At 46.0% G+C, this 17,588-nt stretch overlaps 1 pseudogene; it reads left to right on the forward strand.

The window, feature by feature from the left end:
- The first annotated feature begins 1,959 nt into the window (after window positions 1–1,959).
- LOC141042996 (uncharacterized) overlaps window positions 1,960–17,588 on the forward strand; it is a 245,315-nt pseudogene continuing 229,686 nt past the window's right edge.

A 17,588-nucleotide genomic window follows, 5' to 3' on the forward strand; every position in this document is an offset into this window, starting at 1 on the left:
GCAAGCACTTCAAATTTGAGAGCTTCTGGCCGAAAGCCGACGGCTTGCTTGACGCAGTCTACGAGGCATGGCATGAGGTTTCGTCGGCAGGGAACCCTTTCTTGGTCCTGGATAACAAGCTACATGCAACGGCCAAAGCATTGCAGAGGTGGAGTGACAAGTGGATTGGTAATGTTAAGCTACAACTTTCCTTGGTGATGGAGATCATTGGGCGGCTTGACAAGGCAGCAAACTCACGCCAACTGTCGGATAGCGAGCATGGATTGAGGAAACTCCTGAAGAAGAAACTACTTGGCCTCTGCTCGCTCGAGAGATCCATTGCGAGGCAGAGATCGCGGATTTGGCAACTCAAGGAGGGGGAGGCGAACATGGCATTCTTTCAGCGGCAGGCAAGACATAGACAGAAGAAGAATGTTATTACGTCACTTAGCCATGAGGGTGTGCTATACACAGGGCATGATTGCATCACGAAGGTGGTGGATGATTATTACGATGCATTGTTCGGGTCTTCTGCTCATCGGTCGGCCTCGATCAACTTGGACATGCTTGACCTCCTGTCTCTGGATCTCATGCATCTCGAGGCCCCGTTCACGAAAGAGGAGGTGGAGAAGATAATCAAATCAATACCGTTGGACAAGGCACCAGGCCCGGACGGTTTCACAGGCTGCTTCTTTGTGTCATGTAGGCATATAATCAAAGACGATTTTATGAAGGCGCTGTAGCAGTTCCATGCGGCAGACATGAGAGGGTTTCCATCCATCAACAAGGCACAAGTTTCCTTCCTGCCTAGGATCCAAGGAGTGGTGGATATAAACGATTTTAGGCCGGTGAGCTTAATAAGTGGCCCAGTGAATTTTTTTTACAAAATTCTGGCAACCAGGCTTGCGGTGGACCTGCCGCGGTTGGTGGGGCATCACCAGAGTGCATTCGTGCGTGGCCGTTCACTCCACGATAACTATATGTTGGTGCAATGCACGGCCAGGAAGCTGCATGCATTGAGGCATCTGACAGTCCTACTTAAACTTGACATCACGAAAGCATTTGATACCATCCAGTTGCCTTTTCTACTTGAGGTGTTGCCGAGGTTGGGTTTCGGAGCGAAATGGGTGGCGTGGATGTGTGGACTGCTGGCCACCTCCTCCACGAGGATCGCGGTGAATGGGTTGCCCGATAGGCCGATCTTGCCTTGCCAAGGTCTCAGGCAAGGAGACCCGCTATCTCCAATGCTCTTCATATTGTGTAAGGAACCACTTCGAGCACTCTTCCAGTATGCAACAGAGAGAGGGCTTCTTGTGCCTTTGGCACGCTCAGGGCTAAAACAACGAGTTTCCATGTTCGCGGATGATGTGGTAGCCTTCTTCAAACCCAATGAATTGGAAACACGAACTTGCGATGCAATTCTGCAACTTTTTGGTCAGGCCTCGGGCTGGGTGGTGAACAGGAGCAAAAGCTTGGTTATACCAATAATATGCTCCCCGGACGAGATGGAGATGGTTACGAACATCTTGGCCTGCCCTGCTGGCATCTTCCCGTGTAAGTACCTCATCCTCCCTTTAACTCTGAGGAAGCCAACGGCGGCGCAGCTCCAATATATGGTGGACAAGGTAGGTGACGCGCTACCGATGTGGAAGGCCTCCCTGCTCCCGAAGAGTAGTCGCCAAGTACTTATCCAATCGGTGCTGTGTGCGATCCCTGTACACTCAATGTTGGCTCTGGACTTGCCCCCAAAGACAATCTCGGCCCTTACTAAGATTTGTCGTGGGTTCCTGTGGTGCGGAAAGAAGGAAGCCCGAGGAGGAAACTGCTCGGTATCGTGGGAGATGGTGCAGGCCCAAGTGGGCAGGAGGGCTGGGAATAGCGAACTTGAAGTGGCTCAACAAAGCAGTCCGAGAGAGATGGCCATGGCTGCAAAAGTATGACAAAGAAAGACCATGGGCTGAGTTCTAGATCGGCGTACCGATGGAGGCAGAAGCATTGGTGCAAGCAGCTGTGGTTACGACGCTTGGTGATGGGAAATATTCATTGTTCTGGGAGAACAAATGGTTGGATGGCTCCAGGGTATGCGACGTGGCGCCTTTGATTTATTACAAGATTCCACAGAGGGTCAGAAGGTCGTTGAGGGTCTTGGAGGCGCTCGACAACAACAGTTGGGTGGCGAGTATTGGCCCGAAGCTCTCGTCGTATGCACTACTTCAGTTCTTGCGGCTATGGTCTAAAATGGAGGAGGTGCAGCTCAATGAGGATGTTGAAGACACGGTGCGTTGGAGTTGGGAGAGCAACAGGCAATTCTTGGCACATTCGGCTTATGCTGCGTGGTTCTTGGGTTTGCAAGTTTCACCAGAGGCAGAATTTACTTGGGGCTCTCTTGCACCGCTTCGCTGTCGCTTCTTCACGTGGCTAGCCTTAAAGAACAGATGCTGGACCTCGGATCGGTTGGCTAGGCGCGGGCTGCCTCACCAGGACGCGTGCCCGCTGTGCAACCAAGAGGAAGAAACTATCCATCACCTCTTGCTTGGTTGTGTGTTCGCAAGGCAAATCTGGCATTGGTTGGGGTTGATCACCGGTAGACCTGGCCTCGAGCCACGGATTGGTGAGGAGCTAAGTACTTGGTGTCTCCGACAGGATTCGGCTGGGCAAAACAAGAAAGCAACGAGAGCCAAGTGCCTATTGGTATTGTGGTTGATTTGGAAACATAGGAATGACATTGTGTTCAACGGAGCAACGCCCTCCCTCTCAGGTGTGCGACATAGAATTAGGAGGAGGCCACGTTATGGGCGAAGGTAGGGCTGCTCAAGGAGGACACCGTTGGGGCACAAGGTGAAGTAGAGATAGCCAGGTGGGAGGATGAGACATAGGAGGTAGTGAGCCTTGAGTTGGTGGTGTTGGAAAATCCGGCATGTAAATATTGCATGTAATTATGACATTGGGGAGTCTTTCCCCCTTCTCCTTTAATGAATGATACGCATGCTTGTGCGTATTCGAGAAAAAAACATGCTGATGTGGCAGACAATTAAAGAAGAGAGAGAGAGGATTAGAGTAACATATGTAGATACCATATCATAATAAATATTATTCTACTATGTGTCATGCACGGCAATATATAAGATCATCTATGATATTATGCACTACGAAGGTAGTATCATACACTAGTATCAAATGCATGATACTAGTATATGATACTCCCCACTATGAATAGCCTTAGGCCTCTCATGATGGGTAGTATCATAGTGCATATGGTTACTAACTTCTCGCTGCATAATATCCTAGCCTAATATCACAATGCCACCTTATTCATTAATATACAGAATAATCTCAATATAAAGTTGTGTACAAGGTGTACTTGGCCTTAAATTTGCTTGTTCTGTGTGCCATTATACTGTATCATAATAATGCTATTAGTATCGTCTCTCTCATCATTATTTATAGTGTCACATTATATTAATGCATTTGTAGCACTGCATGATACTTGATTATCATAAGTGGGAGAGGCCATATCCCATGCCGGAAGTGATGAGTTACACTGTGGGTGCAACTGATGTGAGACTGTGGCACAGGATACATACAACCGGTTTGGATGGCGATCCAATAATAAGATATGTGTGTAAGCATTTTGTCCTATTTGTGCCGGTTGTGGCATTTCATCATGTAATCTTTTTTTGTGCCGGAGCTGCTCATGATACTGTGATACTTGGTTTGTTTTAATAAAAGGTCGTGTGCATCACTCGATGCAATCCTCCTTTTCAAAAAAATCCAGTGTAGTATACACTAGTAGAAAACAGAGTTTTGGTTCTAGCCGGATCAAAGCAGTAGTCCCGGTCACGTTACGAACTGGGACTAATGTGAGCATCAGTCCCGGTTCGAGCGGCTAGGACGCCAGACAGGGCTCGGCAGGCATCAGTCCCGGTTCGAATGGGACCTTTCACTAGTAGAAAACATGGCTTTGGTCCTAGGCAGATCAGAGCATTAGTCCCGGTCGTGTTACGAACCGGGACTAATGGGAGCATCAGTCCTGGTTCCCGAGGCTAGGACGCCGGTCGGGCCTCGGCAACATCTATCCCGATTCGATTGTGACCGTTAGTCCCGGTTCCAGCCACCAACCGGGACTAAAGGGGTTGCTGCCTTTTAGCCCTGGTTGGTGTTTGGAACTGGGACGAAAGGGTAGACCATTAGTCCCGGTTTAAAACTCAAACCGGGACTAAAGTTTTGCCTATATATATCCAGCCCCCCTCCTCAATCTCCTCTATTTTTTTGTCGTGGAACGGTGGAGGTGTGGGCTACTCTGTTTTTTGTCTGTATATGCACATGAGGTGTTCAATAAAATGCCGGAGCCACACTTAAGCTTTCTCCTCTCCAAGCTCGAACTCCAAACTACATTTTCCCCAAGATTTGTCTAGGTTTGGCGGTGCACCAACTACACAAGTGTTCTAAAAGGTTAGAAACTTCATCATTTCATCTCTCATTGCTAGTTTAGCTCATTTCAAATGCTCTAGAAGTAGAGTGTTTTGTGGGTTTTAGTGGAGGAGTGTATGTGGGAGTTCTTTTGATTTAGGTGCACAATTTAACTTCTTAGAGTCTGCACATGTGTAGGGTGCCGTCCCTGTCCCCGTCCTCACCGTTGTCGAGCGCCCGCGCCGATCTCGTCGCCGGCACCACCGTGGTGAGCCTCTTGTTCTTATCTTTTTTTAAGAAAAAATTCTTACTTGTATGATTTAGATAGCTACTTGTATAACTTTCTTACTTTTATTATTGTTTGTTATTATATAGTGCCATGGTTTTGATATCCGCCCTCCGCCGGCTCTCGTCCGGTCTATGATTCGAATGTGGTGTATTATCTTTTATAACTATTTGTTTCATTTAGTGTTTGCTACTTCTTGAACTTGCGTTGGTTTTTCCCTTGAAGAGGAAAGAGTGATGCAGCAAAGTAGAGATAAGTACTTCCCTCGATTTGAGAACCAAGGTATCAATCCGGTAGGAGACAACGCACAAGTCATTGAATACCTGCACAAACCATCAACAACTTGCACCCAATGCGATAAAGGGGTTGTCAATCCCTTCACGGTTACTCGCAAAAGTGAGATCTGATAGAGATAGATAAACGGTAAAGTAAATATTTTTGGTATTTTTGGTTTATAGATCGGAAAGTAGAACATTGCAAAATAGTAGATCAGAAACTTATAAGATGGAAAATAGACCCGGGGGCCATAGGTTTCACTAGAGGCTTCTCTCAAGATAGAAAATATTACGGTGGGTGAACAAATTACTGCCGAGCAATTGATAGAAAAGCACAAAGTTATGACGATATCTAAGGAAATGATCATGAATGTAGGCATAACGTCCGTGTCAAGTCGACCGAAACGATTCTGCATCTACTACTATTACTCCACACATCGACTGCAATCCAGCATGCATCTAGAGTATTAAGTTCATAAAGAATGGGGTAACGCATTAAGCAAGATGGCATGATGTAGAGGAATTAACTCAAGCAATATGGTGAAAACCCCATCTTTTTATCCTCGATGGCAAGAATACAATATGTGCCTTACTGCCCCTATTGTCACCGGGAAAGGACACCGGCCGCAAGATTGAACCCAAAGCTAAGCACTTCTCCCATTGCTAGAAAAACCAATCTAGTTGGCCAAACCAAACCGATAGTTCAAAGAGAATTACAAAGATATCAAATCATGCATAAAAGAATACAGAGAAGATTCAAATAATATTCATAGATAATCTGATCATAAATCCACAATTCATCGGATCTCGGCAAACACACCACAAAAGAGTATTACATCGAATAGATCTCCAAGAACATCAAGGAGAACATGGTATTGAGAATCAAAGAGAGAGAGAAGAAGCCATCTAGCTACTAGCTATGGACCTGTAGGTCTGTGGTAAACTACTCATGCTTCATCGAAAGGGCAATAGAGTTGATGTAGAAGCCTCCGTGATCGAATCCCCCTCCGGCAAGGTGCCAGAAAAGGTCCCTAGATGGGATCTCACGGGTACAGAAGGTTGTGGCGGTGGAAAAGTGTTCTCGTGGATGCCTCTGTTGGCTCAGGGATATATGGGAATATATAGGCGAAGAAATTAGGTCAGGGAGTGCACGAGGGGCCCACAAGGATGGGGGCGCGCCCTCCGTCCTGGTGGCAGCCTCATGGCTCTTCTGACTTCATCTCCAAGTCTTCTGGGTGTCTTCTGGTCTAAGAAAAATCATCGCGAAGGTTTTAATCTGTTTGGACTCGGTTTGGTATTCCTTTTCTGCGAAACTCAAAAACAGGGAAAAAACAGGAACTGGCACTTGGCTCTAGGTTAATAGGTTAGTCCCAAAAATAATATAGAATAGCATATTAATGCATATAAAACATCCAAAACAGATAGTATAATAGCATGGAACAATCAAAAATTATAGATACGTTGGAGACGTATCAAGCATCCCCAAGCTTAATTCCTGCTCATCCTCGAGTGGGTAAATGATAAAAACAGAATTTTTGATGTGGAATGCTAGCTAACATATTTATCCATGTAATTCTCTTTATTGTGGCATGAATGTTCAGATTCGTATGATTCAAAACAAAAGTTTAATATTGACATAAAAACAATAATACTTCAAGCGTACTAACAAGGTAATTATGTCTTCTCAAAATAATATGGCCAAAGAAAGCTTATCCCTACAAAATCATATAGTCTGGCTATGCTCCATCTTCATCACACAAAATAATTAAATCATACACAACCCCGATGACAAGCCAAGAAATTGTTTCATACTTTTGATGTTATCAAACTTTTCAACTTTCAAGCAATACATGAGCGTGAGCCAAGGACATAGCACTATAGGTGGAATAGACGGTGGTTGTGGAGACGACAAAAAGAAGGAGATAGTCTCACATAAACTAGGCGTATCAACGGGCTATGGAGATGCCCATCAATAGATATCAATGTGAGTGAGTAGGGATTGCCATGCAACGGATGCACTAGAGCTATAAGTTTATGAAAGCTCAAAAGAAACTAAGTGGGTGTGCATCCAACTCGCTTGCTCACGAAGACCTAGGGCAATTTGAGGAAGCCCAACATTGGAATATACAAGCCAAGTTCTATAATGAAAAATTCCCACTAGTATATGAAAGTGACAATATAGGAGACTCTCTATTATGAAGATCATGGTGCTACTTTGAAGCACAAGTGTGGTAAAAGGATAGTAGCATTGCCGCTTCTCTCTTTTCTCTCATTTTTTTATTGGGCCTTCTCTCATTTTTTGGCCTCTTTTATTTATTAATTTTTCCTCCGAAGTCTCATCCTGACTTGTGGGGGAATCATAGTCTCCATCATCCTTTCCTCACATGGGACAATGCTCTAATAATGAAGATCATCACACTTTTATTTACTTACAACTCAAAAATTACAACTCGATTCTTAGAAAAAATATGACTCTATATGAATGCCTCCGGTGGTGTACCGGGATGTGCAATGAATCAAGAGTGACATGTATGAAAGAATTATGAATGGTGGCTTTTCCACAAATATGATGTCAACTACATGATCATGCAAAGCAATATGACAATGATGGAGCGTGTCGTAATAAATGGAACGGTGGAAATTTGCCATAATAGGTAGGTATGGTGGCTGTTTTGAGGAAGGTATATGGTGGGTTTATGGCACCAACAAAAGTTACGCAGTACTAGAGAGGCTAGCAATGGTGGAAGGGTGAGAGTGCGTCTAATCCATGGACTCAACGTTAGTCATAAAGAACTTAGATACTTATTGCAAAAATCTATTAGTATCGAAACGAAGTACTACGCGCATGCTTCTAGGGGGATAGATTGGTAGGAAAAGACCATCACTCGTCCCCGACCGCCATTCATAAGGAAGATAATCAATAAATAAATCATTCTCCGACTTCATCACATAACGGTTCACCATACGTGCATGCTACGGGAATCACAAACTTTAACGCAAGTATTTCTCAAATTCACAATTATTCACTAGCATGACTCTAATATCACCATCTTTATATCTCAAAACAATCATAAGGAATCAAACTTCTCATAGTATTCAATGCACTTTATATGAAAGTTTTTATTATATCCCTCTTGGATGCCTATCATATTAGGACTAAATTTATAACCAAAGCAAATTACCATGATGTTTAAAGACTCTCAAAATAATATAAGTGAAGCATGAGAGTTCATAAATTTCTATAAAATAAATCCATCGCCGTGCTCTGAAAAGATATAAGTGAAGCACTAGAGCAAAATTGCCTAGCTCAAAAGATATAAGTGAAGTACATAGAGTATTCTAATAAATCACGATTCATGCGTGTCTCTCTCAAAAGGTGTGTATAGCAAGGATGATTGTGGCAAACTAAAAAGCAAAGACTCAAATCATACAAGAAGCTCCAAGCAAAACACATATCATGTGGTGAATAAAAATATAGCCTCAAGTAAAGTTATCGATAGACAAAGACGAAAGAGGGGATGCCTTCCGAGGCATCCCCAAGCTTAGGCTCTTGGTTATCCTTGAATATTACCTTGGGGTGCCTTGGGCATCCCCAATCTTAGCCTCTTGCCACTCCTTATTCCATAGTCCATCAAATCCTTACCCAAAACTTGAAAACTTCACAACACAAAACTCAACAAAAAATCTCATAAGCTCCGTTAGTATAAGAAAATAAATCACCACCTTTGGTACTGTTGTGAACTCATCATTTATTTATATTGGTGTAATATCTACTGTATTCAACTTTTCCATGGTTCATACCCCCCGATACTACAAATAGATTCATCAAAATAAGCAAACAACACATAAAAAACAGAATCTATCAAAAACAGAACAGTCTGTAGCGATCTGGATAGTCCGAATACTTTTGTAACTCCAAATATTCTGATAAATTAAGAAAACAGGGACAATTTGTATATCAATCTTGTGTAAAAAATTCAGAGTTTTATCACGCTTCTGTGATTTTTAAAAATTCTGGGACTGGGCGCAAAAGTTTCTGTTTTCAGCAAGATCAAATCAACCATCACCGTAAGCTATCCCAAAGGTCTTACTTGGAACAAACACTAATTAAAACACAAAACCACATCTTACCAGAGGCTAGATGAATTATTTATTGCAAAACAGAACCTAAAAAGCAATAACAAAAATAAAATTGGGTTGCCTCCCAACAAGCACTATTGTTTAACGCCCTTAGCTAGGCATAAAACACGAATAGATCTAGGTATTGTCATCTTTGGCATGCAATCCATAAGTGTCTCTCATAATAGATCATAAGGCAATTTAATTTTCTTTCTTGGAAAGTTTTCCATGCCCTTCCTTAACGGAAATTGAAATCTAATGTTTCCTTCTTTCATATCAATAATTGCACCAATCATTCTAAGGAAAGGTCTACAAAGAATAATAGGACATGTAGGATTGCAATCTATATCAAGAACAATGAAATCTACGGGCACATAATTTTATTTGCAACAACAAGAACATCATTAATCCTTCCAATAGGTTTCTTAATAGTTGAATCCGCAAGATGCAAATTTAAAGAACAATCATCAAATTCACGGAAACCTGCTAGCACATCACATAGAGTTTTTGGAATCGTGGAAACACTAGCACCCAAATCACACAAAGCATGGCACTCATAATCTTTAATCTTAATCTTAATAGTAGGTTCCCACTCATTATAAAGTTTTCTAGGGATAGAAACTTCCAATTCAAGCTTTTCTTCAAAAGATTGCATCAAAGCATCAACGATATGTTTAGTAAAAGCTTTGTTTTGATTATAAGCATGAGGAGAATTCAACATGGATTGCAACAAATACGATCTATTAAAGAACAATTATCATAATTAAATTCCTTGAAATCCAAAGGAGTGGGTTCATCGCTACTTAGAGTTTTGACCTCTCCAATCCCACTTTTATCAATTTTTTCATCGAGATCTAAAAACTCTGAATCATTGGGACGCCTTTTAACTAAAGTTCACTCATCTCCAGTCCCATCTTTATCAAGATTTATATTGGAAAACAAAGATTCAATAGTAGTCACATCAATCACTTTAAGATCTTCATCAGTATTTTCGCAGAAACTAGGCACTACAAAAAAAGACACATCCCTGACATTTTGGGCCGAACGAATTTTTTTCCTGTCATACATATGACACTTCTATGACGATAATTGTCACAAAACCCGGTATCATCATAGATGTGGTGGGCTCCTACTTCTATGACAAAAAATCATGACAGAAAATGGGCTTTTCGTCCTGGGCGGGCCGGAGACGCAGCTGCATGACATTCTTTGGGCCATCCATGACGGAAAAAACCGTGGTAGAAGTGAGGGCGAGGAAAATTTCGGGGAGTTCCCGGTTACGGTGGGAGGTCTGGGGCCGAGCGATGCGCGTTTCTCTCGTACAGGTACGCGCGTGTGTGCGAGGCGTTGGCCCTAACTGAACCCGAGCGAGGCGTTGGGCTCTAACTGAACCCGAGCGATTGCACTGCAGGCTACGCGTTACTGAACCCAAGCGATCGATCGATGGCTGTTAACTGAAACCGATCGAGCGATTCCTTCGCTACTGCTGCTAACTGAAGCCGATCGATGCTGCCTCTGGGATGAACGGTGAGCGTTGCGGGGGGGGGGGGGGGGGTTTGGATGAACAGTGAGCGGTGGCGTTGCCTCTGGATGAACAGGACCCCGTGGTGTGGTGGACGGCTGGATGAACAGTAGACGGTGGAGGGGTGCCCGTGGAGGGGTGGTTGAACAGGACCCCGTGGTGTGGAGGGCTGGATGAAAAGTAGACGGTGTAGGGGTGCCCGTGGAGGGGTGGTTGAACAGTAGCCGGTGGAGTAGCGCGCGGTGGAGGCTCGATGAACAGGAGCCCGTGGAGGCTGGAGGAGGTCGACGGTAGCCCGTGGAGGCTGGAGGAGGTCGACGGTGCCCATGGAGGCTGGAGGAGGTCGACGGTAGAGATGAACAGTATCCCGTGGAGTCCCGTTTTGCGGTGCGCCACACCCCTCCCGATGAACAGGACCCCCGTTTCGACCGTAGGATATCCGTTTCGTCCGTTTTGCGGTACGCCACACCCCTCCCGAGCAACAAGACCCCCGTTTCGACCGTAGGAGGTCCGTTTCCTCCGTTTTGCGGTACGCCACACCCCTCCCGATCAACAGGACCCCGTTCCGAACGTAGGAGGTCAGTTTCCTCCGTTGTGCGGTACATCAGGCCTCGTTTCCATCGCATGTTCCGTCCAAGCCCTCCCGATGAACACGACCACGCATTCCGTTCCGACCCAGCCGGTTGGCTCCCACGCGTTCCGTTGCCTCCCAATGAACACGGCGCATTCCGTTGCCTCCCCATGAACACGACGACGACGATGTTTCTCCGTTCCGACCCAGCGATGTACACGAGCCCTGGCCGTACGTATGCGCGAGTAGGCGTTCGAGACCCCGCCCGTATGTACACATACGTGGCCGTATTTTCTTTCTTGCACCCTGGCCGCTGGACGTACGTGTACATGCTACGTGCGCGCCTCTACTATGACACGTACGCGTCTCTACTACGACACGTGCGTGCCTCTACATCCACCAATATATATGTACGTACGCGTTCGCGACCAGAATGACAACGCTACATACGCTTCGACCAGGTGGGTCCCGACTGTCAGGCACTTCCTTGCCTGCGAAGATGTAGCTGGTGGGTCCCAGCAGTGAGGGGGGCGAATCGTTTTTTTTTTGCCCGGACACACTTCCTTGCGTGTGAAGATGTAGCTGGTGGGTCCCAGCAGTCAGGGGCAAACTTTTTTTTCGTGAAATATGGTGGCCCGTCCGGTGGGTCCCCGCTGTCAGGTGGAGGAATAATTATTTTGCACGTAATAAGGAGGCACTTCCTTGCTGCGGCCCTGGACCCAGCCGTCAGCCTCTCCACGTACAGTCCACATCCGATGGAAGCCGTTCCTTGACCACGTTGACCACGCCGCGCTGAGAGCACCAGGGCGGTGGACGACGGCGAGGCCTGGGAAGGGGACGACGCGGAGCCGGGGAAGACGCGGCAGTGGATGCCCACGCGTAGAGGAGTACGAGGGTTCACTGGTTCGCTGCGGTGTGAGGCTGCCGTCGCCGCAGAATAACAGGGGGTGTGGGTGAGTAGAGGGATGGCCTGGCCAGCGGTGGGAGTAGTAGGGGGCGGTGAGGCCTCCGCCGCATCGCAGCCGGCCACGGGAGGTAGGAGCACGAGGCACGACCGGCGCTGGTTTGGGCGGCTGGAGCAAGAAGACCAGAGGTTAAAGAAGCACTACGGCCGTTGGATGGACATCGTACGGTCACTGGAGCTAGAATCGTGCATATTGACTAAGTTGACAAAGCCCTCCGTCCCCGTCAACTTAGTAGGCCCACAAGTCAGCCTGCCACTATTCTGGGTCCCAGCTAACAGGGGGAGTATTCATTTTTTTTGTGCGTAATGAGGAGGCACTTCCTTGCGTGCGAAGATATAGCTGGTGGCTCCGAGCTGCCAGCGGCGGTAATGTTTTTTCGCGAAATACAGAGGCCCTTTCGGTGGGTCCCTGATGTCAGGTGGAGGAATTATTATTTTGAGCATAATAAGGAGGCATTTCCTTGCGTGCGGCCGTGGACCCAGCTGTCGGCCTCTCCACGTACAGTCCACTTCAGATGCATGTCGCTCGTTGACCATGTTGACCAGGCCGCGCCGAGAGCACCAGGGCGGTGGACGACGGCGAGGCCTAGGAAAGGAACGACACGGAGGCAGGGAAGACTCGGCAGTTGTTTCCCACGCGGAGGGGAGTACGACTGTACGAGGGTTTACTGGTTCGTCTGCCGTCGCCGGAGAATAACAGCAGGTGTGGGTGAGTAGAGGGATGGCTAGGCCAGCGCTGGGAGTACGGTGGGGCGGTGAGGCCTGCGCGGCAGCAGAGTCGGCCGTAGGAAGGAGGGAGCAGGCAGTCCCGCCGGCGCTTGTTTTATGCGTCTAGAGCAGGAAGATCAGAGATTGAAGAAGCACGACGGCCGTTGGATGGCCATCCAACAGTCACTGCTTGTGCGTTAACCTTTTTTTAGGAAAGCCTCAAATCTATGGAAAACAGCATACAGCCCATCTGCCATTATTTCTAATAATTTACAGCCCATTTGCTAATTATTAAGGTTTTTTTGGAGCCCATATTCTTTTAGTTAGCATTACAGCCCATATTGTGGCCACGGTTAAAAAATTATATGAAATTTTGCATATTTCGGTGCGGTCCGAACTGTTTTTAATCCCGAAATTTCGACTCACATTCAAACTAATTTAAAAAATAAATGTATATCAATATAAAATCCAACAAATTCTCCACGCATAAAAATTAATGTAATTTAAAATCTCGAAATGAAAAAAAAAGATATTTGAAAGTAATTGCCGGTTTGATGTGTTTTAAAAATGTACAGCCAATTTCTCATTACTGATGGGCCATTTTCTCGCCCAGCCAAATGAAAGCTCTCCTCGTCTTGAAAGATTTGCAGCCCAACAGGCCTGACAAAGCGACTTACTTGGCAAATCACAAAAAAACTGGGCTGTGGCCGTGGACCCAGCTGTCAGCCTCTCCACGTACAGTACTCTTTCGATGGAAGTCGTTCCTTGACCATGTTGACCACACCGCGCAGAGAGCACCACGGCGGTGGACGACGGCGAGGCCTAGGAAAGGGACGACGCGGAGCTGGGGAAGACGCGGCAGAGGAAGGCCGCGCGGAGAGGAGTACGAGGGTTCACTGGTTCGCTGCGGTGTGAGGCTGCCGTCGCCGCAGGGCCTGGTCAGCGGTGGGAATAGTAGGGGGCGGTGAGGCCTCCGCGGCAGCATAGCCGGCCACGAAAGGCAGGAGCATGCGGCACGACCGGCGCTGCTTTGGGCGGCTGGAGCAAGAAGACCAGAGGTTGAAGAAGCACTACGGCCGTTGGATGGACATCGTACGGTCACTGGAGCTAGAATCGTTCATGTTGACTAAGTTGACAAAGCCCTTCGTCCCCGTCAACTTAGTAGGCCCACAAGTCAGCCTCCCACCAAGGTGGGTCCCAGCTAGCCGGGGGAGTATTCATTTTTTTGTGCGTAATAAGGAGGCACTTCCGGTGGGTCCGAGCTGACAGCAGGGGGAACGTTTTTTTCGCAAAATACGGTGGCCCGTCAGGTGGGTCCCAGCAGTCAGGGGGCAAACGTTTTTTTCACAAAATACGGTGGCCCGTCCAGTGGGTCCCTGCTGTCAGTTGGAGGAATCATTATTTTCCGCGTAATAAGGAGGCACTTACTTGCTGCGGCCGTGGACCCAGCTGAGACTCTCCACGTACAGTATACTTCCGATGGAAGTCGTTCCTTGACCACGTTGACCTTGCCGCGTTCTGTTGCATGCATGCGTCCATGGGCGTGGTGCGTCCCCACTGTCAGCCTCTCACGTATAGTCATCTTCCGATGACTCTCGGTTTTTGACCATGTTGACCACACGGTGCCGAGCGCACCCAGACTGGAACGACCCGGAGATGGGGAAGACGGGGCAGTGGAGTCGCAGATGGAGAGGAGTGGGAAACTTCACTGGTTCGGGTGCGCGGCAGCACAGCCGCGGTGCCGCCCACGGGAGACAGGAGCAAGAACAGAGGTTGAAGAAGGAGCACGGCTATTGGATTAACATCCAACAGTCCAGCTGCTAGAATCATTTGTTGATTAAGTTGACAAAGCCGTGCGTACACGTCCGCTTAGTAGGCCACAAGTCAGTCACCAAATCTGACGGGTCCCAGCTGTCAACGGGATGAATAATTTTTTTGCAAAACAAGGAGGCACTTCCTTCCGTGCGAAGATACAGCCGGTGGGTCCCAGCTGTCAGGTGGAGGAAACATTTTTTTACAGCTTAATAAGGAGGAACTTTCCTTGCGTGCGACCATGGACCTCGTGGGTCCCAGCCGTCAGGCTCTCCACATACAGTCCTCTTCCGATGACTCTCGTTTTTTGACCACGCCGCACCGAACGCAGCGAGGCGGTGGACGACGGCGAGGCCCCGGACGGGAACGATTCGGAGATGGGAAAACGCGGCAGTGGAGTCGCAGATTGAGAGGAGGATAAGGGTTATAACTGGTTCTGTTGCAGTGTGGGGCTATAGTCTATGGAGAATAATAGGAGGTGTCGAGGGGTGGAGGGATAGCCTGGCCGGCAGTGGGGTAGCGCTTCGCAGCGATGCATGCTAAGCAGAGCCGCTAGCCGCCGGAGGCCGGACCAGGCGGTCCCAGCGACGCTGGAGGAAGAAGACGAGAGACTGAAGGTGCATGCCGGCCGTTGGATATACATCCAATGGCTGTGGATGACACAATCATTTGTTGACCAAGTTGACAACACCCTGCGTAGGCTTCGACCTATTGGCCCACATGTCAGCCTGCAAAAATGTGGCATATATTTAACCCATGTTTTCTAGAATGTACAGTCCATTTGCTGGGCTGGGTGAACAAATAATTTCACGTCAATCAGGCCCATTTATATTTTCTAAGAAATCCCAGCCCATTTGCACTTCCTTGAAATACACGTATTAGGTGGGCTCGTTATATATATAATGTTATGTTAGAAGGAGCAATTAATATCAAAGAATAAACCGGAGAGGCACATTATATATATATATAATTAAGAAATTAGCGAGTTATTGCTCAGAATAAAAATGAGCGCGTTATTATTAAATTGGTCCTTAAAATCTTCGCAAGCCTTTGTACGCAATCACCAGGATTTTCCTTGCCTGTGAGTCAAAAACAACCAGGATTTTCCTTGCCAACTTCCGTTAAACATTTACTTTTATAAGTTAATAACACGTGGGATGTTTTTATAATGTATATATAAGTCTCTATAAAATATATGATAATAGTAATAATATAAATAGATATAATGTGTTTAGAAGGGAAAACATAAATTGGACACAGCATTACTTTTATAAGAGACCTGCGTTTTATACCCCACGGTAGGCATACTAACAAGTTCACACACAAATACAACAGAAAAGGTAAATATTCATAGCAAACTCAGGTTCACAGGGCACGTTCATATTCATAGCCAACATTCACTATCAACAACTCAAAAGATTCATATATACACAAGCTCAGCATATCTATGCATCCAAATGATTGATAGATCACACGACAATATTCATACATAATTCACAAAAAGATTCAGATATACACATGTTCAGTATGTTTATGCATCCAAATGATTGTGATCACAACCAATATGATCCATGGACGAACTTTAATTACCTAGGGTATAGACTGGTAAATGGTGTTCAATCGGAGGTACTTCTTGCTAAAATTAGTTCTTGTACGAGTAAACTTTCGAGTACATAAGAGGCAGCACAGACAATCTGAACTTTGCTTGTAGGTTTATCCTCAAATAGTGGCCTCGTGCCGAGGGAGGTTTGAGCAACTTGGCCACTACTTTCATCCAACTAGTTTACTGGCTCATCTTGGTCCTGTATCTCACCAAAATTCTACATTGCAGACGAGAAAGGAGGCAGTTGAGAAAATGAACCACCCAAATTTTTTGTGCAGTTCAACTGAAATGGAGCATCCTTGGCGTGCAGACTGATTAAGTGCCAGATGAATATACGCGTCAACCAACTAGTCTGGAATCTTTAGACTCTATGCCATATAGTTCGCTACCATATGTGCTGATAACCAAAAGGCACAAGTTGGGACCAAAGACTGGACTGGGTTTTTCTGGGCTATGCACCAAGCAATATTTTTGGCGTTCACTCTCCTAATACTTAGAGTTTGAAAATTGGTTGATGCCGGTTGATACTCGAATGAATATAGGCACTTCTTGTCAACATCGATGCTTGTCTGAGTGAACTTTGGAGTACATAGCAGCAGCATAAGTACCTGTCCATCTGATCATTTTGGGCGGTTCTACTGAAATCACCCGATGTAATGATTTGCCTGCGAGTTCAGGCTCCAAATTACTCCTTTATGAAATCGTCAAACAGTAGCACAATACCAAATTACCAATACATATGACAGGCACAATAATTAGGATAAAGACCAGTACCAACCTGTGTGAGGTAGTATATCAATTACTATTTCCTTTGACTGGAAGCCGAGATAAGCCAAGCGACTGACAGCAAAGGAAGAAAGCAAGCGGAGATTAGCGACTGACAGGAAAGGACGGAAGCTGTCGAGGCAATGAAGCACCCAAAGTTTTTGTGCAGTTCCACCAAAATCGAGCATCCCTGTTGGCACATATACTGAGAGAGTGAGATTACTGTAATAGTGGGACTAGTTGATGAAACATACACTAACAAATAGAAGCACCCTCATTATCTTAATGGGTAAAGTTAGCAACATAGTAGTCTTGCTTAAAGAGAGGTATTAGTTTATTTAATCAGTGCCAATTAGCTCAACTCAACACTCAAAGCATTGCCATTTATCATAGGTTGCAAAACTTTAACGTGCAAAGATAAAGGAGTTTCTCATGACAGTAGCATGATACAAATAGAGATGATAGCAAACTAATATGGAAGAAGGCCTTAGGCCCGTACCAACCTGAGAAAAAAAGCTTATTCATGTAGTCCCATAAGAAATGAGAAAGCACTCACTGGAATCACACAATAGTA

This window comes from Aegilops tauschii, chromosome 3, assembly GCF_002575655.3.
Source record: "Aegilops tauschii subsp. strangulata cultivar AL8/78 chromosome 3, Aet v6.0, whole genome shotgun sequence".
NCBI classification, from domain to species: Eukaryota; Viridiplantae; Streptophyta; class Magnoliopsida; order Poales; family Poaceae; genus Aegilops; species Aegilops tauschii.